We start from the raw sequence: 27,564 nt of genomic DNA on the forward strand, positions 1-27,564 counted from the left end.
TTTTAGAAAATCAATGTCCCAAAATATTTACCTACCTATCCACAAACATTTACAGAATAAAGCTTCTTTCACTGCAAGTGGCTTGTCACCAATTTTATAAAAATCAAAGAAAGGATAGCCATGGCAGAAGAAAGGCAATGATGGATCTTTTCAACGATGGTTTTAAAACCAACAGCGAAGGAGAAGCCCAACACTTGTAAACATTATGTCTGCCATGTGCCATTCTGATCCATGCTGCTTGAAGCTGGTGAGACCAGAGTACCATGATGAGTTCTCATCCTTATGAGGATTGACCCAATTCTTGGCTATCTTGGCTTCCATCCAAAAATCTTGTACCTCCCATGTTCTGGCTACAATCTGAGTATGACAACAATATTATTGTTCTGCAGGCTCCGGCATACCGTCATTTTCATACTTAGGACAGTCTAAGAAATGAAGTATCTGATATTTCAGTACATAGCACTTCCATAAATGGGACACATTAGTTTGCAATTTACATGGCTGCCTAAAAATACTCTTGCCATCTTATGATATACAGAACTAAGACAACTGACAAGAATGCTGGGCAGTATTAAAAACCAAACCAGAAAACATGAAGTAAGACAAGAGTTTCAAATGTGTTCTTACTCCTGTAACTTTCCGCAAATCAATAAACTAAACTTAAGTTCATCAATATCATAATAAAGGTATGAATTTGAAGACATACATTAATCGGGAAATACTTTCTCATTCCCTGTTAAGAAAGAATGCGACTTACCTTCATAAAAAATAAAAAAGTGATGCTACAAATGCATCTGCCTCCCATGATCTGTTTGGCTGCATGGACACGGATCTCTGCCTCTATCTCTCCATCTGCCTCCCACCTATACCTGTTCAATGCAAAGGACCCTTTTTTCAGTGTGTGGGACTAAAAAGGGAAGAGTTTAATAAGCCTTTGATCTTGGCTGTAAACTCTAGGCACATCTGCACAATGTAACTTTTACAGATATTCAATTAGGCAGGGTAGAAACAGTCTTTTAAAACAATTTGTAAGACTTTTTTCCTCAAAGGGATTCTCAATATAAAAACTCCTGAAGCATGAAGTCTCAGACAGGGATAATTATGAGAGGCAGCTCCCATATTTTTTGGGGGTACCACCACTGACATCATAACAACAAATAGGCTACTCACTGGAGAAGGACAAAACACTTGGTTGTCCAAGCATCGTTCATAGAGCATTGTAAGATGGCTTGCATACTGCTAGTACTGCACACACGACTAGAAGACCTCCTCTAGAGGATATTCTTTCCCTTCATTATCAGATACCTTACTATTACCCTCTATACCATAAGAAAAATCTCTCAAATGTTTAACTTCTGGATAGCCGCTTTATTTGGGTTGTCAAGGGTTCAAATGCAATAGGAGAAACCCGTTTCAATTTCAGTGGAAGTAATTTTCTCAATATGCGAACATTTAATATCTTGTAACAATTGATTCAAATATCAGACTGCGCTGACTCCTTGCCACAGCAGAATTAGCAGTATTTCAGCTGAAGTTGTGATTGGCAAAGCTACTGTTCCAACCCTCCCACACCAGTCCTGTGTGGCTGCTGGCTGTAATTCCATCCATGTACTATACACCCTGCTAGGGGCCTCATGATCAGCTTCCTCTATACTGAATATACTCTGCTGCCTTCTACTGAAATCAGAGCTCTTCTCATTTAAGTCCACACACTAAACGGTTTGCACAAGTGACCTGACAAAACTAACCAAAATATGACAAAGCGTTTAAACCACTTTTTCAAATTCTCTGAAAGTAAAATGTCTGCATAATTTTCTTCTACATCCACTTCTTCAGTTTTTATAATCTCTTTCAAAAAAGGCCTGTTGACTTAATATGTTAAATATTTATATTAATCCAAGTACATGAACCAGTACTGTGCAAGAACAAATTTCATACACCTAGTTGGAATCTCTGGCAATTCAGGGAGTGGGGGAAGAAAACAAAAAAGAAAAGAATTATATAGTAATACAGAGCCTGAGGTCTGAAGGGATAATTTAAGTACGTTAAATTTATTTCTGTTTCAAGAGACACAACATAAAACTTCTTTCAATGGTCTTTAGTTCCTCTGCCAAGCACTTCTCTGAGTATGTTCCAAACTCAAAATTACATCCCGGGAGAGTATCTCAGGTTGGAGCTTTCTTTGATTGTTTCTGGGTTTGCTCCTATATTATAGATTATTGGTTCCAGATGTGAAGCGGGGATGGTAAAAAGCCCTACCATGTTTTTGTTTTCTTGGTCCTTTAGGAGATTCTATAGGAACTGAAGGGAGTCAATTTGCTTTTCATCAATGGACTCTCTCTTCGGGAAGTCTGATCTCAAGGTGTACCTCAAAACTTACAGACCTCTTTCTCTCCCAAAATGCATGTTTGTGGACACTTCTTGTTGCCCCAGTTTGGTGAAATCACCAAATATTTATGTGATACTTCAAAGCCTTTGACTGACTATTTTTAGAAAACAAAGAAACAAAACTACCTGACTAGGGCCCTTCTTTTTTAATGAACAGTAATATTACAATACTGATTTTTTGTTTTCTTTTTTTTGACAAACACCATATCACGCATGTATGTAACTGGTGCGTACATGTGATTTTTAAGAACCAGAAATACCATTAGTTTACCTGGTTAAATTTAACCTAATCATTTTTATTTCTTCTTCTATCTTAGCTCTATTCTACTGCTCATGACCACAGTGAATGCAAAAACTTAGTTGCAGTGCAGTACAGCTGTACACATATGTGTATATATACACAAGAAATCTGGGCATGAGGAAAACAAGGCAAAACTAGTCACTGAACAGTGACTGCAGTTTTCACATGGTTCTGTAGAAGCTGATGGCAGCTGAGTTTCATCCTGCTGAGGACAAATGGGTAGTGATGTCCTGTAACCACTGACACACACGCATAACTTAACACTAAAATATTCGCAACTGTTTTCGCAGATTAGACCTAAGTTTTTTGCAGCATTAAGCATTAAAGAAACACGCATGCAGACTAAAAAAAGTGACATGCATGGAAGACAATTTATGCTTCTGACTCCATCTACATATAAATTTACCGAATGCAAGTGTATTTAATCGCTCAATGGATATACGTTCTCATCAGACAATCAGAAAACCAACACAACAATCTGTAACTCAATCTATACTTCACCATAGTAGAAAAACATTGTCTTTCGACTCTACTAGCTGATATAAAAGGTTTTATCAAGCAATCGTACCTTTCAAAGAGCAAATTAATGCTAAATATGTTAATGTTTTACTGCTACCACAGGCTTATTTTATTACCAAATCTGGCTTTGGACTTCATGCCTCCAGCCATCTGGTTTTTGCAAAACTTAAAACACATTACATATTTTTGACAACATAAGAAACTATTAAAGAAGCAAACAAAGAACTCTGTATAACAGGGAAGCTGCTGTTACACAGACAGGTAAGACTGAACAGGCCTAAGGGTGTTCCCTGGTTCACAGAGGCATAGGAAACGGGTAATCTCATGATATCAGAAATATAAAAAAATTCAAAGGAACTCAAGGGCAGAGAAACAGGGTGTTACTAAAAACCAAAAAAGAGACAGACTGGCTAGAGCTAGCTGTAGCAAGCAGAAAACTGTAAAATTTCCAGTAAGAGAAAACTTGGGAGACCAGGAGAGGAACAATGCTCCAGGGCGTCTGGAAAAGAGAAAGGATAACTCCTGTTTTAAATTAAACCTTTTTTTTTTTTTTTTTTTTTTTTTATGTTGGGAACACAATTGGAAAAGCAATTAACACACTTGTCCCAGCTGCTCATCCATGGCTGGTACCTCCTTGGATAAGCAGGGAAACAGGGGATGCACAAAGGAGGGTACTGGTTGTGCAACAATCAAAATTACTCCTCAAAATGAGCCTACAACAGCACTAAAAAGACTGTAAATAAGCCTAAAATTAACGGCATGGAGCAGTTCATGAGAACTAGTAAGTGCTTTAATAAGAAGAAAGCAGAATTATATTTTTATCCAAAAGCCACTGATTTAAGCAGCTCCTACATGTACAAGACAGTGACACTGAGAACTGGTTATCTCAGTACACAAGTTTCAGTGATGATCCAAGAGCGAAACTGTGATGCCATAGAAGTCAGTGGAAACTTTAAAGCTAAAGGCCAGGATCCCTCACACATACAGAGCCCAGCAAACCAGACCATGTCTGGGTTTAAGTGACTTCGTATGCCAGCCTCCAGAAAACTCCTGTCAAGTGAGAAATAACAGACCGTAGTGCAAAGTAAGAGTCTCAAGATAAAAGTTACAAAAGTTCATAGATGTAAAAAGGTGATTAAATTCTCACGTATATCTACACAATCATTACAATATCATACATTTTCAGTATATACTTACAAAGCTGTTTAGAAAAATATTTACATTCTAACAATAAAACACATAAAGGATTATTTTAAATAGTAATTATTTTAGAATCACAGCTGTATGAGGAAAATAGTATTTTTTAAACATTGAACAGAATTATAAATAGTTACTGTTTATTAAAGGGGGATGACCTTTTACACTCTACACAAAGTGAAGATAAATGCACAAGAGGGGAATTCACATGACTGTAATGAAACTGGTCCTGTCTACTTTGTAACTTTTTCAAAAGTTTCCCCCTCAAAAGGTTTTGTCTATTAAACTTTGACCTCCAAAATAAAAAACAACCTACTTAAGTGAAAGCTATGTACAACACTTAAATCTGGCATTTGTGGATGCATTCTTTTTACTTGTACAGATCATCAGGTTTATAAAAAAAACCCCCAAACATTATTTGAAAATCTATCCCAGCAAGGGCTAACCCTGAATATGTGCTACACATAAGCACGTATTTCTAGGCTTAGAATATAAAATAAACCAGTTGGAAAAAAACCTATCAACTTTTTCAAGCTTTGCCTCAGGTACTGAAACTCTTAAGTTTTAACATGGTTGTGACTTTTTTTTTAAACATATGGTGACACTATTTTTCAAATTCCATTTATCTTGTACCTGTTCAAATTCTTCAACATTATCACCTGCTAAAACTACCAGAAACACGTTATTGCATGATTTGTCTGTAAAAGAATCACTAAATAAAGGCAGTAATACTCAACACAGAGAGCAGACAGTAACAGCAGCAACAGGAAAGTGAGTGTTTTTATATTTGCTGTGGATTGAAGGACTGCACACAAATAATAACCGTGACTGAGCTAAATTTTGAAAGTACCATAACTTGACTGTATCTCCCAATATTAGCAGAACACAGGCAAAGTGCATACTCCTATAGTGCCTGTTTATTATAAAAGATTCTAAAATACCACCGTCTCTAATTGAAGAGAAAACACACATTTAGGGAAGGAATATAAGTACAAAAAAAAAAAAAAAAAAAGAATATTTCCTTCCAGATGAGGACACTGAAGAATACAGAGGTTAAACGAGTAATGAAGTTGAGCAAAACAAGAGCCAGAAGGGTAACCAGCACCCCCTTCCCCAGGTACGTGGCCATCATTCTCCAGTACCCCCTTTAAACCCAGGCACTTTCGTGGCAGGTAGTGAACATGGGTGTACGAAAAGGAGCCACTAACAAAACTGTACACATATTTAAAAATATGTTTGTCTAGACATGAAGATACAGGTCATGTAATGAGAAACCTAAAAGTTCAACATTTTTAAAAATAGTAATAATAATCAGGAAAAACTTTCCATGTTTCTTCTGTATGACCTCCTAAAGCACAGAGTTAACCGCAGCTTCTGCATCCAACTGTTTTAGGAACTACTACTACAAGATAGCAGGCAGGAAAGCGAAAGACAGAGAAATGCTTTTATTTATGCAAAATTCTGTCTACAGGATCCATTTTGTTATAAATCTAATCAGACTGAAATAGCACTTACAAGTAATTTATAATAATGGCTCAGATTCATTTCCTAAGAGAAATTAACTAAGAAATAAGCAGCATACAAGCCTGCATTATAACACTGACAATTAATACAAGGAAAAACAGGTAGTCATATCAGCATCTAAATACTGAAGTTATGCCATTTTAGTTATTTACAACAAATGCAGTATCAAAAGTGGACTGCTATTCTTCACATTTCTTCTACTAGCCTGATTAGCAGTGCCTACACTTCTCAAACCGTCTTTTCATATTTCACTTACACAGGAAGAGTATTTCTCTGGGGTATCTTGAGGTTTTAGTAGATCAGCTGTACACCCATTAAAGCACACTATAGAGTACCAATGCAAACTAAACAAGGCAATCAGTAAGGACAATCAGCTCAATTTCACTTCAAGTCTGCTTTCATTACCCGAGTTAGAATTCACTCCTGGCGCTTTTCAAAAACTTGCCAGGTATATACATTTATACCACGGATTTTATCCTGTCTACCACGTAGTACAACCACCAACATATTGTACAGATGTACTTCTGATCGCCACAGTTAGTGGTTGGACAGCTTACTTTTCATTGGGGAGTGTAAGTGATGCCAAAAGTGCATTTTTTTACTTAAAAACAATTCCTTTTGTTTCATTTTCTTCCTCTATTCACACCCCAAATGAATCTTTGTTAAAAAGTTTCATGCTGATGTGAGATGGCTGGCTGCCTATTCTTGTTCCTGGGGGGACATCCACGATTCTCAAAGCTGAGCGTGAGGAAGGGAAATTCAGTACTGGACCATGTTAGGAAGGAAAAAAAAAAATGAAAAATTGAACAACAGGGATTTCTATTGCTCAAATATCTTTCTCTGAGTTACTGTCTCACAGTAGACTATTCCCCCTCTTTAAACTGTTTCATGTTATACTGTCTCACAGTAGACTATTCCCCGCTTTAAACTGTTTCATGTTATTCACACACAACACATTCATCTGTCTTCGCTTTTTGGAATATGCTACTTTTTGGGAAAGGTGGTTTTTGCAAGGATGCTGGTACAGCATACAGCTCTCAAACTGAAACTATATCTGTAGCATTTGAATTTGTAGCTATTGCCACTGTCAAAAGGTGCCTACGACATAAGTATTTTTAAAAGCCATTAGTGGAAAAGAATAACCCAAAAGTATCCAAATAACCTCAGACAGGCATTTGGAAGTACTGAAAATCTGTCCCCTTCCTGGAAAAAAAAAAAAAAAAAAACAAACAACAAACAAACAAAAAAAAAACAAAAAAAAAAACCACCACAAAAAACCAAACACCAAAAAAAACCCAAAAACCAGTAACATTATTTCACTGCCTGTACCACAAAACACTCTTTAAAAGGCAGTAGGCCTGTTTTTCCGCTATGACTCAGCAAACGCTTCCTCTCTCTCTGGGCAGAGTAGTTAGCCAGTTTATAAAAGGGTCTTCTTTTGTTTCCTGAAGTAAACAGGCATTTTATGACTATCACATCCATCACCTGTAGCCTGTGGGGGGCAGAGGGGAACAGGTCTCCACTGGCCATTACCACTGCCGGACTTTTTCTCCATACACACACACCACAGCTAGGCATCAGTGGAAGATCTCTGCTACAGAGCCATGTGCTCTCGTTCACAGTAACAGCATTAGTCCAGTGTCATCCTCCTCATCTTAAGGTTGGGTTGGTTTGGGTTTTTTTTGTTTGGTTGGGTTTCTTCCCCACATCTTGTCTTTACTGGAATGCCCGCAAAAAAAAAAAAAAAAAAAAAAGTTTTCAACAATAAAGTCTCTTGTCATTTAGGTGACATTAGTGAGTGTAAGAGTGGGGATTGTCAAGCCTGTATTTTGCATCTCCAGTCATTCTGGTGGGCTAAAGAACACAAAGCAACGTTACTTTTACAGCAGCTTCCCTTACCACATAACAGGAGTTCACTCATTCCAGTGTCTGAATTTAGCAGAAAGCTGAAAACAAGTGGTTTGCCTGTCTACCTTCAAAATGCAATCTAGCTGTTCTCCTATCCCCTTCATTTGGAGGGGCAGTTTAACAGCAGACCAGTAATACAGTCATTTGGGAAACATCCCAACTTAGTTTTACTCAGAAATACAAATGTTGTATCTTAAACTTAACACAAAATACGTGGATGCACATGTTGGAAGGATCTTCTAGCCATACCAGCTTCCTGCTACAGAAACAGATTCCAGTTGCATTATTCCTCTGAGTTGCAGCAATAGGGTTATATGGACTAACATTTTCATGTCTTTATTTGCAAGGATTAAGACTACAGAATTAAGTCAATAAAAGCAAGAGCTTTCCTTCAGTCAACTTAAACCTAGGCTACATGAAAAAACAAGCCCATCTCACTGCATTCCAAGTCTGTGCTACTACAGACATTTACACACATGCTTTTAAAAGTCACAAATCATCTCCTTAGCAAACAACTGAACTCAAGAATTCAATTATCACTGAGTATGTTGAGGAGAGTATTGGCACCATCATTTGTGGAATAAACAACTTGTTTGTATGACATCCCTCTAAAACATGGAATGACTCCACACAACACAGAATTTTAACTAGTGAGAGATTTCTTTAATTCAGTGCTGCCTGAGAGATAACTTAGCTGACTGTCCATCAGTCTGAAGATTAGCCCATAAAAAAATAAATCAGTTCAGAACTATTATACATCATCTGTTGAGACTGCTGTCATCATTTCTTTATTAGGTTTTGGAATACTCAGAATGTTCCTTTCATAATAAACCGACAGAGAACAGCAGGCAATTAGTGAACTAGGCACTAATGGCAATCAGATTACTGAAAAACAAATAGCTGAATTAAATTCGTAATTGGCAGCTGAATACAGGCACTTCTCCTGCTATATCTCAGCAACAAAAGAGGTAAAAAAAAAAACCCAAACAAAATGTAGGAGAAAAATAAATACTAGATTTCCAGGAAAAATAAATTTTAACTTTCAGATGATGGCAGCAAACCATGCTCCTTCAAACACATCAGTCTTCCGCTTCAGCGAGAAAATTCAGCCAAGAGTTCCTTTACTTCCCTGTCTTTACAAGGGGTTTCTATATATGCATTTCACAAAAATGGATTATGTATTCAGTATAGGTCCTCAAATGTAGACAATTAGATGTCTTAGTAACAATCTTTAAAATCAATCTCCTCCACTTTTAAACAAGATCTGTGGCTACACACTCACTACAAACTTATAAGAAGAATACGTAACCTTCAGCTTCTGTTGCAGTTTCCAAGCTTATTCAACAAGTGTACAGACATGACATACAAAATAATTCTACATATAAAAACTCCATCCATTTTTTCCTCTTTTCATTGCACAACCTGGTAATATACTAAACTGCATCTAAGCTAACACATTAGAAGCTAAGCTAGCTGTTGGATCTCCTGCTCATACCACAGACAGCAATCTACCTGAAAGGTCAAAAAGCCAACATGTAAAAAGTCTTTGACAAGAGTCTTGCCTCTCTGTCAAAGGCATTTGATTTTGTATCACTTCCATTACACTTTATTTTTCTAAGCAACTGAAAAATATGAAATTTACTGAAAATACTACTAATTGAAGAAAAAAAAAACAACAACCCTACATAAACAGATGGAGAGTTCAGGACACATTTTCCAGGAGCAAATGTACGCACGGTTCTATGGAGCTATTGAATTTGAATGGAGGCCCCAAAGGGAGCCAGGCACACCGATATGAGCTGTGTACATGAAGAAGTTCCAAAGCACAAGGTCTTCTAGATTCCACCACAAAACCTTTTGTTTGACAGATGCAATCAGAGCTGTTTTGGCACTCCCTCCTTAAGAGACACCAAAACAAAGTCCAAAGGATCTGAGAACTGGCATATTTTGAATGATGATAGCATGCTTTATATAGCAAGCTTTATTATAAACTGACTGTCCAAATATCTACAGAATTATGTTATTTTAAAAAGTGAACTATTAAACGATAAATAAATCAAAGTTTTCAGCCATTTCAAACACGGGCAAGCAACTGATGTAGACAGGCAAGAAACAAAAGCTGGGGAATGTGAGCAAATGATGAAAAAACCAGAAAAGTCATAAGGGTCAGTTTAATAAAGGGAAGTTCACACAAGGGACACAACTCTCAAAAGCAAAGGCCCAGTATGAAAAATGGTCAGACAACGTAAGGAGCAGAACAGAGACAACTGATGCATGCATGGCAACAGCCAGGAAAGAGGCAGAAACATAATGCTAGAGACTGCTTGAAACACATACATCAAGGAACAAAACAAGAAAAGAGTTTATATTAAGACCTCAGTGAATTCCTCTAATATTTAACTTCCTGAGCTTTCAGCAACCTTTAAGTTAGGACTACGGAGTGTTTTAAGGAAGATCCCTTGTTTTTATCTTACACCTAAAGACGCAGTAAGTCTCCTAACTGCAGTGTGCTTTACTTCTCACACGCTCTGCTGTTGCCAGAACAATATAACGCTAACTCCACTCCCTATTTTTCATGTTCTCTGCTGTGGTTGTAAGGCTACTTGAAATGATCTCCATTTTCCAATTTTACAATGCTTAATAACAATAGCACCTCAAGTTACTGGCCCCAAACTAAACTACCGGAGTTCAAAAAATGTTGCCTCTGAATTCCTTTTATTAAAATCATCTGTCTGGCAGTGAATGGGCATTGAAATTGCTTGTACATGCAGCTGATGTTCTGAGGAGCACTGGTATGTTACACCATCATCTGCCAGCATCATTCCAACTACCAAATGTAGGTAATAAATGATATATTCCAGGGGAACACTTAACTATGCATCAGAAGTACTAGGGTTACTTACACTCCTCCTTTGTTATGATCTCAAGTCAATGCCAATCTAGCTAACACATTCCCGTGCCATAGAATTTGCTCATAATACACAACTGAATTGCTCGGTCTGCTGTCATTTTTTAGGCAAGTCAAAGAATCAGGTATTAATGTAGTTGCTCTTAAAGTACTGAAGTAATCAGAACTGATTTCATTTTTCCACATATGGAAATTGTGCTGTTTAATCAAGAAAATGTTTTGTTAAGAAGTGCCGATATTTTACTGTCTTGTTTTCTGACACACTCCTATACTGATGCAGTTTTATTGCAGATGGTTTTGAAGTGCCTGACAACATTAATAAAGATGTGACACAAGTGTATGTTATTAAACACAAACAGAAATAGGTGCCAAAAGAATCTACATTTTGACTTTCATTGCCTGGACATTGAACATAAAACTGTAATGTAGAAGAGAGTTAGCAGCAATTCTTTGAACATACAGCTCTCTAAGAAATGATCTGTAGAGGAAAAATTATAATTAGCCTTCGTAAGTACAAATTATGTTCTCTGTTCTCCTCCATGAAAAAAAACCCTGAGGAGTAACAAACACATTAAAGAAATATGCGGGCTTTGAAAGAGGTAGGTGCTTGCCGCATCTTCCTCCCGCATTGCGGAAATGATCACGACGAAAGAATGAGTGGACAGGGTGTCTGCAGAAACCACAGCCCCACGACCATGGCTATATGGTTACTGGTAGCACAACCACAGGCAGCCAAAATGCTGCATCAAGATTTGTGTCTCGATCTGCTCTTTTCTACCAATACTTCTCCATTAATACAAAGCCCTTTACAGAAGGGCGTAAATTTATGTAGTAACAGGGCACACTATGCTATTTCAGTAAATACCTGACTAATTTATGAGGTTACTGACATGTCAAGACGAGAGATGATAAGAAAGAAACCAATTTATTCTCATAGAAGAACTGGCTACATACTACAGAGCCCGCAGTCTTGCATGTCTCCCCAGGACTGACTCACCCACCAGCTTCATGCACTGACACTAAGCCAGGCTAAGAAACATCAGCCTGGTGCATGCTGCTGTGTAGCTGCCCTCAGACCTTGGCAACGATTCAGTTACCTTCCTTTCTGTTCTGCCAGGCAGGTGGCAGAGAGGAGCAATTCAGCAACAGCAAAACTCAGAAGACGTAGATTGTTTACAACTCCTATAACCTCGGATTTGAGGAGATCAAGTGCAATTGCAATGGAGTACTCACTCCGTCCTGATACTCCATGTAAAGACGCATCACATGTATAAGGGTTTTATTGTTATTTATTATTATTTTTAAATCTGAAAACAAATTATACTTAAAAGAGGCTACACACAGATGCGTTTTCTCTGGGTGATCCAAAACTCCAATTACTTCATCTTCAGGGAGTACCTCCAGAAAACCCTCCTTTCCTTGGCTGTCCTCCTAATTCTGATGCCCCATAACCCAATTTCACATCACAAGCAGTACTACTGCAGCTAATCCTCCAATATGCCCCCTGCCCCACCACTCCCTTATCTCAGCCTCTGATTTTGAGAAGGTTACTTCAAGAAGCGGGTCATTCAAGGACTTCTTTCAAATGCCATCATTTTCATCAGTACACAGATTAAACTAAAGTTACATTATCCATCAGTAATAATTCATTGCCTTTAGTATCTAGCAGGATTCTGCTTGCCACAGTTCTTGTCACTAGAGACCACTCCATTTTGCTGCTCAGATGCAGAACAGATTGCTATACTGTAGTGGAAAAGCACATTGAGATACACAAAGCTGGTAAATACCATGCATCTTCCAATTTAGTTAAAGTTGTTTTCTGTGAATTAAAGCTCCCAAAAATCATACCTGAATCGAAGATGATTTTGTTGTAATTTTCTTCACAGCAGTATGTGTTATGAAATATGGCACTATAAGATGCCCTAAGTTGCTCAGTATGCTTTCCTTTTAGATTTACGTTCAAGATTTTTTTTTCTGTTGATAGGAGAAAGCTCTGAATTTTTCTTAAAAGAACAAAACCCAAAAGCATTAAAGTCAGACCTCCTTACTTCAGATTTCATGGCTTGTAAAGTACACAAATTATAAAGCTATCAGACATTTCCTGGACTTACATTAAAATCTGTAGTAAGCCTTTAGAGTTGATGAATTTATTTGATGTGTTTCTCCTAAAGCTTTCATGACACCATAAACGTTTATGACTCCGTAACAAATACTTTATAATACATTAAGCAAGCTCATTCAAACGATTCTAAATGTTACGCCAATGGCAATGTATTTAGAAATGGAGTAGTCACTTGAAAATGGAAAAAAACCAAACTTACTTAGTTTGAACCACCACAATTTACTATTTAGTTTTTGAAGGCAAGGCATTTCAAAAGAAGTTCTATGGCACAAACACCCAAAAAACACGAAGTAGGCATATTCTCTACAAGTGCATCTCGCTGTACCTATTTCACATGAAAGCATCAACACCAAAGCCTGCTCCTTAGTAAAACTTCCCATTGAATTCAACATTAATTGGCATGGAGCATTTAACTGTACAACAATTTAATTGCATTTATAACACACTTCTAATCACTGCAGTTTAGCTGCATTAGCTTCATTCAACCAAAAAGCCTTGCAATCCCTTTTTACTCAGGAACAAATTATGATAAACTTTCTTCACAGTAAAAAAAGCATTACACCATGCTACACCATGGTGACGCTCTGCAAGTCACCAAAACCAAGATGCATACACTCCCTGCAAAGAAAAGCACCACAATCCGACTCTCATATTTAATGATATCATGAAAATTTACAAAATGTTTTCTGTATTGAAGGCACAGGGAGACTTAACTCATGAGGCAATAAAAATACAAATACTGCAATAGGATTAATTGACAACATTATTAGCTGTTCAGGCATGCTTTTGATGACAGAATTCAATTTCTAGAATATAAAACTAGCTCTGATGATTTTATGAATCCAGTAAAAATCACTGCTGCGTGGCCATAAAAAGGGGGATGAAACAGAAGCCAGAAAGTAGTTGATTCGTATATATTTGATTTTCATGTTTTAGCATAGATTTCAAACAGAAGACAAAAACTTTGAGAAATAAAACCCAGAGTATTTAGCAGTGGGGGAAGGCATGTGAGGGTTTTTGTTTGGTTTGTTGGGTGTTTTTTTATTGCTAACTATTTTTGGACACCATCCTGCTGACCATTTAAGCTTTCCTTTGACTCAAAAGCTTGAAGGCATCCAATGTAGGAAAAAAGGCAACTTTATCAGTTGGAGGACGTTACTAAGCTTCCATAATTTTAATATGGACACTGTATAAGCAGCTCATAAATAAATCATACTATTGCCTAAGACTAAGAACTATACTAGAAAGCATTAAATTACAAGAATACTTTTCATAGAACTTTGCTTTCTCATGGTACTCTTCTTGTTAACTGTGACTCTTGGCCTGAAATTATCAAGAGCAGACATCTGATTTGGAGAGAGAAGCATAAAAGTGTCTCAGTTTCTTTGTGAACAACATTTTCTTTCACTTATAAAAATGCACTTCTCACCTTACATACTTCAACATATGCTATGTGAACACACATACCCTCAGAACAGCCTTAGATGGTTACTGCCTTCATATATTGTCAGTGACTAGAAAATACTCTAAACCCCCTGCTTCAGAAAGTCACTGGATATCCAAATCATAAATTTCAAATTCCCAGCTGTCACTGCCTAACCATGGCTTCTGCATTTCAGCTAAGTCATGCTGTATGACATTATCACTCTTGCACTTCGTAGCGTCTTCAACATTAACAGAAAAACCTGTGGTGGGATCTCTAGTATTCAATATTTTTCACCATGTTTATCACAGTAGCAATTACTTCATCTAGATAGCCCTTATGAACTCACTCCTGTAAAACGTGTTATTTTGTTTACTCCTTGTTTCTCTGTATTTCTCCCCATATCTAGCCCGTTTCTTTCTGTAAGTAACAGGAATGGGGGCAGGGAGAAGTGATGTAACATTTTCATATACCAGCTTATTACTTATTTAGGAATCTGGAATGATCTAAAATGATTTAAACATTTCACCATACAATTAAAAATTGATACATTTGAATTAAAGGAGACCTTTTCCACTTCTTTTTCCAAGGAACCAAAGAGAGATGTACTGATAATGGACTATGTGAAAGCCTGGAAACCACGACAGGGAAAAAGGAAGCAACGGTAAATATTCGCAACATTACTAATGGGTGGAAGAGAGCAATTGTGGTAGGACAAGAGTGTTTGCTTGGGGCTTTTTCCCTAAAGGTGACACAGAGCTCCAATACTCTTCCCCTGGAATCAATGCAAGTCATAACTTCGCATTGCATATTCCACACATTAGCACAGATTATTTACATATTCTTATAAATTAAGCTAAGGAGACCCCTACACAGGGAGCAGTCTTACATAGGTTCATTAGCAATGCACCATCAAGTTTACCTACTGCAAAACCACTGTATGAGATAACACAGAATCTAAAACTGGAGTTCCTTCAAACATCTAAGAAAATGATGAGCGGTTTAGCTCTTAAGTCCTATAACTAAGTGGTTTAGGCCTTCACAGACAAATGAGGACTTACTCGGCAATAATTCATCACAGATGTTATTGATCAAAAAATGAGTCTTAATTAAAACCAGAACATATTATAGTCTCATAGTGTAATGTCTTTTTTATTTTTCTAATAAATCATGTGTGCGTGCACAATGACATACGCAGACCATAGTGGCTGTTGTTATGATTTGGGTTTAAGTGTCCTTCTTAAACAAGGACCCAAGAAAAACGTATCCTGTCCACAAACAGTAACCAGTATATCTACCTGAATTTATAGGCAAGTTCAATATATATAAAAACCAACCAAACAAAAAAAGACCAGACATGAGTCATTCCTTGCACTTGTTCTGAAGTTTTCCTTGCTAGAAAGCTTTACCAATTAATTATGTAAAAATGAAATATTTGTAATAAACAAACATGTAAATTTATTTACATCTACATGTTTCTGAAAGTCAGCATTTCACGTATGAAGTGGAAAAATTAGAAAACAAACCAAACCCCAGCAATTAATCAGGGAGCCTTATCATCCAGGAGTGACTCGCGTAAGAACGGAACAGGTTTCATTTCATGGCTGTCAAAAACCAGATGCGTGACCTCACATGGTTTGCATAATTTATCTGCAATTCAATTTACCCAGCCTCAAAACGGGGAAAATCCTACTTACCTGGATTGCCGTTTGTCATCAAAACGGAACGCACCCTAAAAATGCATGTTACCATACAGATACAAAGATGTTCATACACAGTATTTTCAAGTCTTCAGAATGAAATGCTGTCCACTGGAACGTACAGAGTCTTTGCACTTATTACTTGTTTGATGAATGTTTCAATCTTCTAGAAGAAAAAGTGACCCATTTGCTTGACTTACTACCTGCTGAGAACATTAATACAGAACTTAAAATCTAATAAATGAATGAGCAGGGGACAAACGGATTTTGCAAGTTTATTGCACTGTAGTTACATTACTTCTCAACTGGCCAATCTTTAATGATATTTTTGAAAATAGATTACTGAACACGAATAGCATTTCCTTTAAATACTCATATAAGTTACAAATTCTCCTTACAACTGAGCAAACAAATTGAGCTGGGAGTACTCACTGGATGAAGTCGCACATTTATGAGTAGTCCCTATAAACAAGGATTCGCCAATCTGCCAAAATCATTTTCCTATTCTGAAATTAATGCCATCAAAATTGATAATACCACCCAATACAAGTTACAGATCCTGTATGTTACAAGCAGAGGGGCATATCATCAGCTGGTGTAAATCCATAGCTATTCTTAAAACCAGTGGAACTACATCAATTTACACCTGCTGAAGATTTGTCCCTTGCGTGTGTCTCTAGCACTGCTAAAACCATTGAACCAGGACACACTTCCAAATTTAAATCTCCCATTGACCATAGTGAGAGCAATGCCTACAGGAGGAGAGGCAGACTATAAGTAATCCTAGAATTGGTGCGCTTCCTTCCGCCCCCATTCATTCCTAGTTAGTTGTTAAAATTGTAACCTGGAAGTCAAGAACACAGCAGAGTTTAAAACTTCTTAGGTTTCTTTTATGTATTCCCAGAAATTCTGTTTAACATCAGTGAGTTATCAGGCCAAGTCCAGTTTACTACAATCATACAAATAACCCCAGTAAAGCCCACAGGAAAAACAGCACCATCAGAAACATGATTTGTCTGACAGTTTTACTCCAACAGGATAAAGTTTCAAAGAGGCTGTTACACTGTTATCTCTCTCTGAGATCTATCATTGCACCGGTGTTAAAAATCTCACTATGTTTCCTCTATCATCCTTATACAGTCCTCATGTAATTTTTTCTCCAACGATACGATGCAGCGCAACACTTTTCTGAACAACCCTCACTTGCACGCTTAGCCCTGGGGCAGTCAAAGAGACTAGCATGGAGCAGAAAAAGAATTGCCTGAAAAAGGATTTTGCAGGAGGGGTACTCAGCCATTTCTTAAGACCACCATCCTGTAAAACTGTAGGCAACAGGGAGAAAATAGAGTTATTTTACAGAAGATATCTTTAATCAAGGTGAGTTCCTCTATATGATTCTGAGTGCATGGGTTGTTGCAAACAGATAATAAATGCATTACTGACTACAGATACATAGAATTAAACAAGGCAGTTTTTCAAAATACCTACACGCATCTTGCATAGCGGCATACACAATAGTTATCTATAGGTATCTTCCTTTACACATGTATCGCAAGAAGTTTACAGCTGCTTGCATTCTGTGAGCATTGCATGCAACAGCAATTTTTACTATCAACCAAATTAACTTTTAACTGCAAGGAGTAAAACCTCAAAACTCCTGCTTCAAGAGGCTACCAATAAGAACATAAATAGTTAATCATTAAAACTGGTTAGCACAAGAAAAAAAAAAATTTTTTAAGATGTTCCTTAGCACTACTCCATTGTAAGACATCTCAACATTAAAAAAAGAATTAAAATGGAATACTATTCTTCAACTTAGGCATACCCCAAGATAATCAGATTTATCAACTGCACAAAATAATTTCCTATCTAGTTTGTTTCATACAACTTTTAAAAAGATCTTTTAAAAAAATCATCTTAGACACCACAAAACAGTTCAATTTAAAACCGACTAATCGATCACCTTTCTGCACAGCTGTATTTTCTTTCATTAATCTAATAAAAATATTTGAGGTTATTTCCATTTTTACCTTTGCATTTTTCCTTTTCCAGTATCCATAACCAATCATCGCTCTGCTCTTCCATTATGCTTCATATATTGCAGAGTGAGAAGCATCTTCATTAAATAGTATTAAAAATAGAACACACACCCGATCTCCCCACCGGAGCATGCTCTGACAGTGCTGATACCACAGCTCTCAAGGTAACCATGCCCAGCTGGGAACTGAGAAGCAAAGTCAGTGCGAGATTAACAATTTGCAAGCCTAATAGTGCACACAAACTCGCCTCGATCCGTGACGAAGACTGCTAAAACAAAAATCAGCGTGCAGTTAAATTATGCGACTGAAAAGTTGCAGGTCAGTTTACACTATTTTTTTTTTTCCCCTCCCCATCACCCTCAGCTTCAATTGCTTTATACTTGCCTAAAATTTGCATACGGCATTTAGAAGAATGCACACCGGCCATGCATCTAGCTCAGCGCAATGGCAGAGAAGTCAAACAGGTGATCAACAACCACTTGTGCTGCTCCTTAATGCCTTTGTTTCCCCTCTCGGCACATTTACAGCAATGTCACACGACAGCGGGATGAATTTAAGCAAAACCGCACACACCTGGAAGCGCAAAGACGGGAGGGAGAGCGAAGGCGCAAAGACACACCTAGCACGGAAAAATACACCCGGAATTTGAGCGTGTTCCCCCCGCTGGCTGAAACGGTAAATGGAAAAAAAAAAACAAAACAAAACCAAAACCCAAACCACACAAAAACCCAAACAACCAACCAAAACAAAACAAAAAACAACAATTAAGACTGCGCAATGGCTGCACTGGATGAACACATCTTGGTTAGATCTACAAGAGATATCGTTGAAACGCACACACAAGTAAGCAGAATTGCACTAAGCTGAGTAACATTAACTAATTTTTTATGAAAACAGCCTGCTAGGATACCTAACCATATCACTGTAACTCCTGGACTGTGATCTTCCTTCACTGCATGCAAAAAAAAAAAAAAAAGACACGCTAAGGGAAGCATCAAGTAAATCTGTTACCCTCAAATCGCCACCCTTAAGAACAATGCCAGTCAAGCAAGCAAGCCCCGGCTTTCCCTCCAGCAAAGCACGGCTTTTTAAAGCCTATCCCTCGATGTTGCTCACAAATCAGCGAGTAAAACTTGGGGCTTTACAGTTTGATACATTTTAGCTAAAACGACCGTTGGGAGGAGGACGATCTCCTCCCGCAGCTCCCCTCCTCGGCTCTCGCCTCCCCAGCCTTAACCCGGTTCCCGGACACCGGTTCCGAGGCGAGGGCACCCGCAGACCGAGCTCCGACCACCTCACCTCCGCGTCCGAGCCCGACCCACCGCCGTCCAGAGCCGTGGGAGGCGGCAGGGCTCCTGCCAGAAGCGCCTCTGGTAATTACCGCCTGACGGCGGAAACTTTGCGAAGGCGCCACCGCCGCCCTCCGCGGGGGCAGGCGGCCCCACGGCCCCACGCGGAGAACCGCGGCAAGCCCTTCACGCCGTACCTGCCTTTCACCACCTCTACCCTGCCGCTCCGAGATCCCGTGCGAGGCTCCGGCTTCAGCACCGATACCATCCTGACCCACTAGACTATGAATGATACCCTTTTTTCCTTCTTTTTTTTTTTTTTTTTTCCCCTCCCTCTCTGGTAAATACCACATCTTAAGAGTCGGAATCCTGCAGTTGCTATAAATAATTGCACATCGCATGTAATACGCGCAAGCCCCAGCTCCATGCACAGCTCCTATTTCCCTCTCCCTCCGCTTCACATGCTCAAGCTGCCCTGACCTCAAAAATTAAAAGATCAAGGGGAGGGGTGGGGGGGATGGGGGCGAATGACTCCAACGAAATGACAGAAGACACATGCTGGAAGGAGAAAAAAAAAAAAATCGCAACAACAAAGAACACCACGCCACACAAATGTCTACAGATTCTGCTTTGGCGTTGTTGGTTTTGGTTTGGTTTTTTTCCTTTTTTTTTTTTACCTTGCCTGAAAACGGGATCTGCCCCCAGCGTCTTGGTGGCTTGGGTTATTTTTTTGTTTGTTTGGTATTTTTGGTTGGCTGGTTTGTTTATTTTGCTGCAGATATGCTGCTGTTACAGTACAGTGCCTGTCTTCCTGAAAGACATGGTCTCTTCCTCCGCCTCCGCCTCCTCCGCGGGAGGAGATCCGCCGCGGCGCGGTGGTGGCCGGGCGCGGTGGCCGCGGCGGAGCCGCCCGACCCGCCGGCCGCCTCGGGCCGCCTCGCCTCGCCTCTCCCCGCTCCGCTCGCGTCGCCCTGGTCCGTCGCCGGGCTGCCGTCGCCTGCCCTGCCTCTGGCGCTGCCTGTCCTCTCCCTGGGTCTCTCTCGGTGCCTGACTGGATCCCCGCTCGCTCCTCTCTCTCTCTCTCTCCGCCCGTCCTCTGTCCTTTATCTGCCGCGCTCCCCGGCTGTACTGTCTATCTGAGAGTCTCTCCCTCTCCCTTTCTCTCTCTCCCCGCCCACGCAGCGTGGTGCGCCTCGGACCGGAGACAGCGGCGCGTTTCGCGTCGTTCCTCGCCGGTTCCGCGCTCGCTGCGCTCAGCGCCGCCGCTCCGGCTCGTGCTGACTCGGCCGCGCCAACGGCCGCCTCACAGGAGCCGTTGGCTCCGCCGCCATTGCGCGCGCCCAACGCCCCCCCCCACATACACACCTCCCCCCTTACCCCCCCCCCCCCCCCAGACACACGCCGCGGGCCGGGGCGAGGAGCTGCCCGGCCGGACTCTGTGTCTATGTCTGTGTGTGGAGTGGGTATGGCGGGCCGGACGTCCGTGTGTGTGTGGCTTCCCGCACGACGGCCCCTCCAGTCCCACTGCCCCCCGCCTCCCCCCCAAGCCCCATCAGCCCATCCCCAGCCAGGAGCACAGACAAAGCCCCCGAGCGGCGCTAATAAGGAGAAAGCTCGTTAATCTCCTCCGATTCCTTGTTACTTGCTTCCACCCACTCCCCATCGCCCCCACCACCCCCCCCCCCAAAAAAAAAAGAGGGAAGAAAATGGGCCCTTGACTCCAGAGGACAGCTTTAGGGAAGGTCTGGGGAGGGTGGTTTTAATGATTATTATTTTTGCTGGTGAAACCTGACAGCATCCACACTGATCAGCCGAGCTGTTGAAAGGGAGAAAAGAAAAAAAAAAAAAAAAAAAAAAAAAGACTGCAGCAGATTTTGGGTGGTAGCAGATGAGCTACTTAAAATGGGGCACATGATCCCCCTCCCCCTCCCCAGCATGTCTCCATCGAGGATCTGGCTTGATGATATTTCTCCAGGAGCCTCGCTGCACACCATCAAGGCAGAGGGAAACAGACATTTCACCAGCGCACACATTTCCAATACATAAAACCCCTGCTATCCGTTTAAAAACCGAGCCTCGTTTTACCCAGTTGAATACATCCAGGCATTCGTTCTGCACCCAGCCGAGAAAAGGGCATTTACCTCTTTGCTAGGTGGCTATTAATATGCAGTAAAATTATAGCTGTACAATGCCAAATGTAATTGCCATAGATCATTTAGAGCGGATCCAGCAATTCAGCTGCTGGAAATGCATGCTCTGTGAATAACCATGCATCTGGTACAATGCCCTCTACTACAATAACCTGAAAGGAGACAGAAGCGGCTGGTACTAGCTGCAATTAGTAATCCTATAGATGAAAAATAAACAGTCAATAAGTACAAAGCAGCAAGGTCCTACGAAATACGGTGATCGTTTCTGTCTACGGCAATACAAATAACCCAACTCCCACAGACAGACAATTCTTATTTAAAATATACAGTTAAAAATGCACTCCTTTCATTATGTACTTTCAGAAAGTCCTTGTTACAAAAGACACTTTGCCACAATTAACAAACCTAGAAGAACTTGTGTACCAGTCAAACACAGCCAAATAAACAGAAGGCTGGGGGGGGAGAAATGTTTGCTTTATTAGGTATTATCCTGGCACCCCTGGAATCCCTCTTTCCCCTCAGAAGCAAACACCTGCTTTTACGAGGGACCGCTGACTGAAATCAGACTGGAAGAATACAGCGAGCAATGAACCGCATCAGGGTGCGCATTAGCAGGCTCCTGGTGCACGCCTCAAGTGATGGGAGGCATTCAGCCAGGCACACCAAAACCTGTTCCGCTAATGCACCTCCTGATGCGGCTTACTCCCAGGATGGTCGCGTGTGGCTCCATCTACTTTTAATTTCATGACTGAACATACCCCCACACTGTGTGCTACAAGTTGCATCTGAAAGAAAAAAGACTGGCAGAAAGGCTATAAATGGCACTGCACTGAAGCGTGCTACAGCTGGCGATGGGGGAAGAACCAGGTCTTTGCTTTTGAAGTGTTTCTTTCAACCATCTCCACTGTGGACCAAAGTTCATTTTCCAAAATGGCTATCAAAACTCTTTTGAACATGCCCTGAAATGCCACAGACCTCACCTGACTGCTGCACATCATCCCTTCCCTCCCAAGTAGGCCATGCACCTAAGGGAGAGAATGCAGGCTGCATCGGGACATTAAAGCAGTACTCACTCATGCCTTCGCTAGACAGCTTGCAACTCACCTGCCTAAGTAGGAAAGGGAGTGAGGGGGGCGAATGTTTCAAAACCTTACCCCAGTCACTAGACACAATGAACATGGAAAACAGCCACGTGTCCACAGCTTGTCTCCCACCGTTGGGATACTCGAGTGTCTTCAGAGTGGGAAGCGTCGAAGCTATACGTCAGATCTGTAAGTACATAAAAATTCATCCAAGCTGTAGTCCTGGCAGTTCACTCTCACTTGTGTGGCAGTATGCGGCTGGGGCAAGTTACCGAATGCTAAAAGATACCAGCTACAGCAAGAACAAAGGAAATACTCAGGAAAAAAAAATCCCAGTATCATGCAAGCTAGTATTTCAGCTCAGAATGGTGAGCAGCATCAAACACAGGGCGTGCAAACATGTGAAATTGCCTCCCTTGGTTGAGAAGTCACCTCAGACCTTCACGGCATCAGATCTGAATCTAACAGAGTATACCTCCTACGTCCCCTTTTCAGGACTTTTCTTTGCAGAAAGAAAAATCACAATCATGCACAATCATAATATCTAAGAGGTGGGGAACCATGGCAATGGTTTGCTGCTGCCTGTACTGATTTGTAAACATGCATGGGGTTACTGTCCATTTAAGCCTGATGGAAGTCAGCAGAAGCTGTGTGTTTAAGCAGAGGCAGAATTTGATAAGCTTTTCAGATCTCTGACACCTTTTCCTGTGTGTTTTGTAGCCAGACTTCAGGGGTGAGCAGAAAAAAAGACACAAGACCTTTATCTTCAAATAATTTTTTAATAAAGCATTTAATTAACCCCCAGCACATGCTGTCTAGGACTCTGGCCTTGCAAAGTGCCCTTGCGCAACAGGACCACCCTGCAGCAGTGAAGCATACATCTGCTATACGTATACAAAATTACAACAGGCAACACTGAACACTTCAGCCCAAGATATTTTTGAAGCATGACAACGGATTATATTACTTGTTCACTGTGTGCACACTTTCTAACTACGTCTTCTCCATTTCACTTAGAAATCAAGAAAACCTTAGCGGGCTCTCAAAAACCAACATCAGATTCGAAGTATGTGATGTCGGACAAACATACTGAGCTTCATGCAGTTCTGCAACCACAGGGGATTCCTGTAGTAGAAGGCACGCAGGGTTACTTAATACATTAGTAAAAGCTTCCATGACTGGTTGCACATTTCTTCTGCCTCTAGTCATTTTTCAGTGAAACAAAGCCAGCATGTAGAGTCTATTGTGCTGTGGAGTTATGGAATGAATCAGATCGAGGTACAAGAGTATGATAAGCTAACTGTTGATGTGTTTTATCATAATCTTCTGTTAAAGAGATCAGTTTCAGTTGTTTTTTTATTTTTAAACTTTTTTCCATTTTTGTGTCCTATGTGTTACAAACAAATTAATCATGCATAATTTGCAGATGGACTTAAAAATACTGCACTTCTATCTAAAATGGCACATTACAATATGTAAGTATAGCCAAATTGCTCTAGTTTCAAACACTTCTCAGGAAGAGCTGAAATATTTATTCCAGCTACAACATCACAAGTAAAGGAAAATTAACCAAGCAATTTGTGTAGAGCTTGTACTGGTAGCTCGGATTTGATAAAAAAGTGAAGCTTTATGCTATTCCCACTGAAGTCAGTGAGACTTTTGCAATGGACTTCATTAGGATTAAGATCAGGTACCTAAATCTAAGACTCTCTCTTTGGAGGAAGATCAATGAACAACCCTTTAAAAATATAATCTGTTGCTAGAGGGGCTGAGGAAGGTATTTTTTTCCCACTAAAAGCAAAGCATCATTTCTTTGTGTTTGACATTTCAAATCCCCTCTTAGTTTCTTTTAGAAATCCCAAAGCGTTTGATGTGCCATATCTGTGTATCTTGAAAAGGATATTCCAGTGTGGAGTTCCTTACCCCACAAAAAAAATAGTTGTCTGATCCCCCCCCCCCCCCCCCCCAAGACCAGAAACTGCAGTTCCTGCTCAGCTGTGACTCTCAAAAGAAAATGAGCAGGAACTGGAACTCTAGCTTTGACAGCATTGGTGCAACTGGTCTCTCCTGTTGTAGCCTTTTCCTTAATTTAGATTTATAGGCAAGAGGACTGGGAGGCTTTCAGGAAACAGCGTTGGAAGGACAGTGGACTGTTTCATGGGCTAAAGGGTGGCTGGCAGCTCAGAAAGGGTGTTCCAAAGCCACGCAGGGCTCAGCCCAGTATCCTTCTGACTCAGTCACATTGCAGACAATGTTCAAAGAGCTCTAACAGGTTGAGAAATTCAGGCAGTGGACAGCTCTCAGTTGCTCTGGACAGAAGCACATCTCTGATGTAGGAACTTAGCATCACGGGGGTTTTTTATAATATGTATGTGAAGCGTACATGTTAAAGCAAAGAGACAAGACAAACGCGGTAAGAGAAAGAGCAGTAACAAGAGGGAGTCAGCAAGAATGTTGTGAGCTGTGGTGTTAGGATGGGCCAGAGAGAAAATGGTGAGAAAAAGAGGAGGAGGGAGAGTCCCAGGCAGGGAGTGGAGTGAGTTGGTTATCTTGCCATCTGTGATTCATTATGGGGAATGTGCACTACCTACTCATATTAGAGTACTGTAGGGAAGAAATCAAGCTGAGGAAATTCCAAAATCTTTCAATAAGATTTATGAGCTTTAATAATCCAACGGCTCAGGGTCACCTAAGAGCCCAGGAACTGCTTGGTTCACAAGTGTGAGTGGCTCTAAGGAGACATATGACAAACACAGCATCTGCAGGGGGGTAGTTACAGTCCTCGGCATAGGAGCCATAAGAATCACAAACAACTTCACTAGCACAAAGCACTTTCCCATCAAGATCACACCAAGAAAAGCCTTTATTGCAGCCCTTTGTCTAAAGCAAAGTATAAAAGCATAGCTTTCCTTCCAGCACACCTGGAGAGCAGACAAGCTTTGGTGACAATTTTCAGCTACCACAGTAAGATGTGGGTAGTACAGGCTTTCAGAAATACATAGTGCCTCTCTCACTGCTGAACCATCACTAGACCTACATCTGTGCTTAAGGTATCCAGGCAGAAGGGAAGCCAGAGGACTAGGGAACTTCGTGGGTGAGCAAGTGGATCTAGGAAATGACAGAGAGGGGAAAAAAAGGAAAAAAACCCTGCAATCTCGAGAGGAATTCCCATTTACCTTCTATAAGTCCTGCCATAGCAATTTTAAGAATAGCAGTAAAACATTATTATGGAATTGTAGGCTTGGTTTGACACTCAAAAACACCACCAGTATATTTTAAAGACCATTGTCCCAGCTATAAGTAGACAGAGAATGATCATACAGACCATGAGGTATTTAAATTCAGGTATTTATTTCATGTAGTGAGGACTCTGGGTCCTGGCAATGTTCAGCACATTCTGTGTTTTCGTCAGGGCACAGAGATGCAACTCAATGCACTGTCTGATAAATAAGCAGTGCCACTGTGTAGATCAGGGACCATATGAAAACCTAGAGACTGAAGTTGGCAAATGATTTGGAAGTGAAAAAAAGATGACTTGCCATGCCAATCAGCCCCTATAACCTGGAGGACTCACCAACTGCCGATTTCTCAATTTGAAATTCCCCTGAAGACATTGCCCTCTTACATTTTGCTTCTAGACACATCTAGTCTTCTCTGAAATGCATGTTTTGAGTGTAACAGCTTAAGAGACGGTGCCCAATGACATCAGGCCCAGATCTACCTTGTAGGTATTTTTCACAAAATAACTTGATACCACACTAGTATGTTGATACTCTTCAACCAGACACCATTTTTCATTTTTCCTTTAAAGTTTTTTTAAGAATAAGGTTTATCTTCTCCCATCAGAATGTCTAGAAAGGACCCCAGCCACAGCATCTGTGTAAGTTGAATGCATTGCTCTCCTGCAGCCCACCCCACCTCACTGCAGTATGCTCTGAGGTTCACACTGGCCAGGAAGCCAGGGCACTGACCTCCAATGAGCAGAACACAGACATATATTCACCCTAGGACTTCAAGCGTTCTTGTCACCCACAATGCTTAAATGTTGAATTGCATTTGAACTATAAAATAGAGGAAGCCAACTGGGGACATCTCAGAGTGGCACTGGCCTTGACTTCTATACAGTTGCTCCCACCTCAGACCTCCTGTGGATGCAACTGCAAGGCTGGGTTGGTAACTCAGGACCATAAATATGAAGCGACAGCGTTCAGTACAGCAGTTTCAGGAGGCTCAGAAATCATTGCTCTTTTAGGATCCCTAACCTGAAGTCTACTTGTAAAAGAAGGCTGGACTTTATCTTTGCTAAGGTCACTCCCACTCAAGTTAATAGAGATATTGTCTGAGTCTAAACAGGGAAAAACAGTATAATGGTTTCAAGATGTGGCCGCTAGTATTTTGGATAGTCACATCTTAAACACTGTTATACCAGAAATAAATTAAAAGAGAAGTCTACAAAAAATATGTCTTACCTAAACAGGGATGAACCTGCCAGATCACAGATTAATTCTCAAAATCTGTAATCTATACACAAATTGATACAAAGGTTGGAATTGCACTAAAGGTAAAGAAAAACAAGGCTAGTTCTTATTCTGTAAAATTATGATCATCTGTGCTTACCCCCCCTTCCCCCCCCAACTCCCAGCTTTGTTAACCTGTTCAGTTAGAGAGGCAGCAAACACCAAACACTGGTCACAAACGCTGCTCAAGAGGAGATGAGGAGACCCTCCACAATAGAGGGTGTTAAGAGCATGACATCATTTGCTGGCAGATCAGTTCCCCTCACAATCCATGTGAGATGAAGTAGTTGCCTGCTTTAAGGCCACATTGTGCTTACATGCAAAACAGTGCGCAGATGTGCGAAAGAACAGGAGCGACCTGAAAAAACCAAACCAAACCAAAAACCCCAACCTGTGCTGAATCATGCTTTCCAAAACCAGCCATGTACAAACTATTGGAGGCAATATATCTGACAGCCTCTTTTTACAGCTTACGTATCATCACGTTAGTTTTGTTT

The 27,564-nt window shown here is 40.4% G+C and overlaps 1 long non-coding RNA gene across 1 annotated transcript; it reads right to left on the bottom strand.

Annotated features, from left to right (window-relative positions):
• Positions 1–15,509: 15,509 nt before the first annotated feature.
• On the bottom strand, positions 15,510–20,638 carry LOC142600511 (uncharacterized). The gene is made up of 3 exons (XR_012834034.1): positions 19,996–20,638; positions 18,021–18,648; positions 15,510–16,156 (listed from the first exon to the last, which is right to left on the bottom strand). It is a non-coding gene; the product is annotated as an uncharacterized LOC142600511 (long non-coding RNA).
• Positions 20,639–27,564: the final 6,926 nt, after the last annotated feature.

The sequence above is a fragment of the Balearica regulorum genome, chromosome 2, assembly GCF_011004875.1.
Source record: "Balearica regulorum gibbericeps isolate bBalReg1 chromosome 2, bBalReg1.pri, whole genome shotgun sequence".
Lineage (NCBI taxonomy): Eukaryota > Metazoa > Chordata > Aves > Gruiformes > Gruidae > Balearica > Balearica regulorum.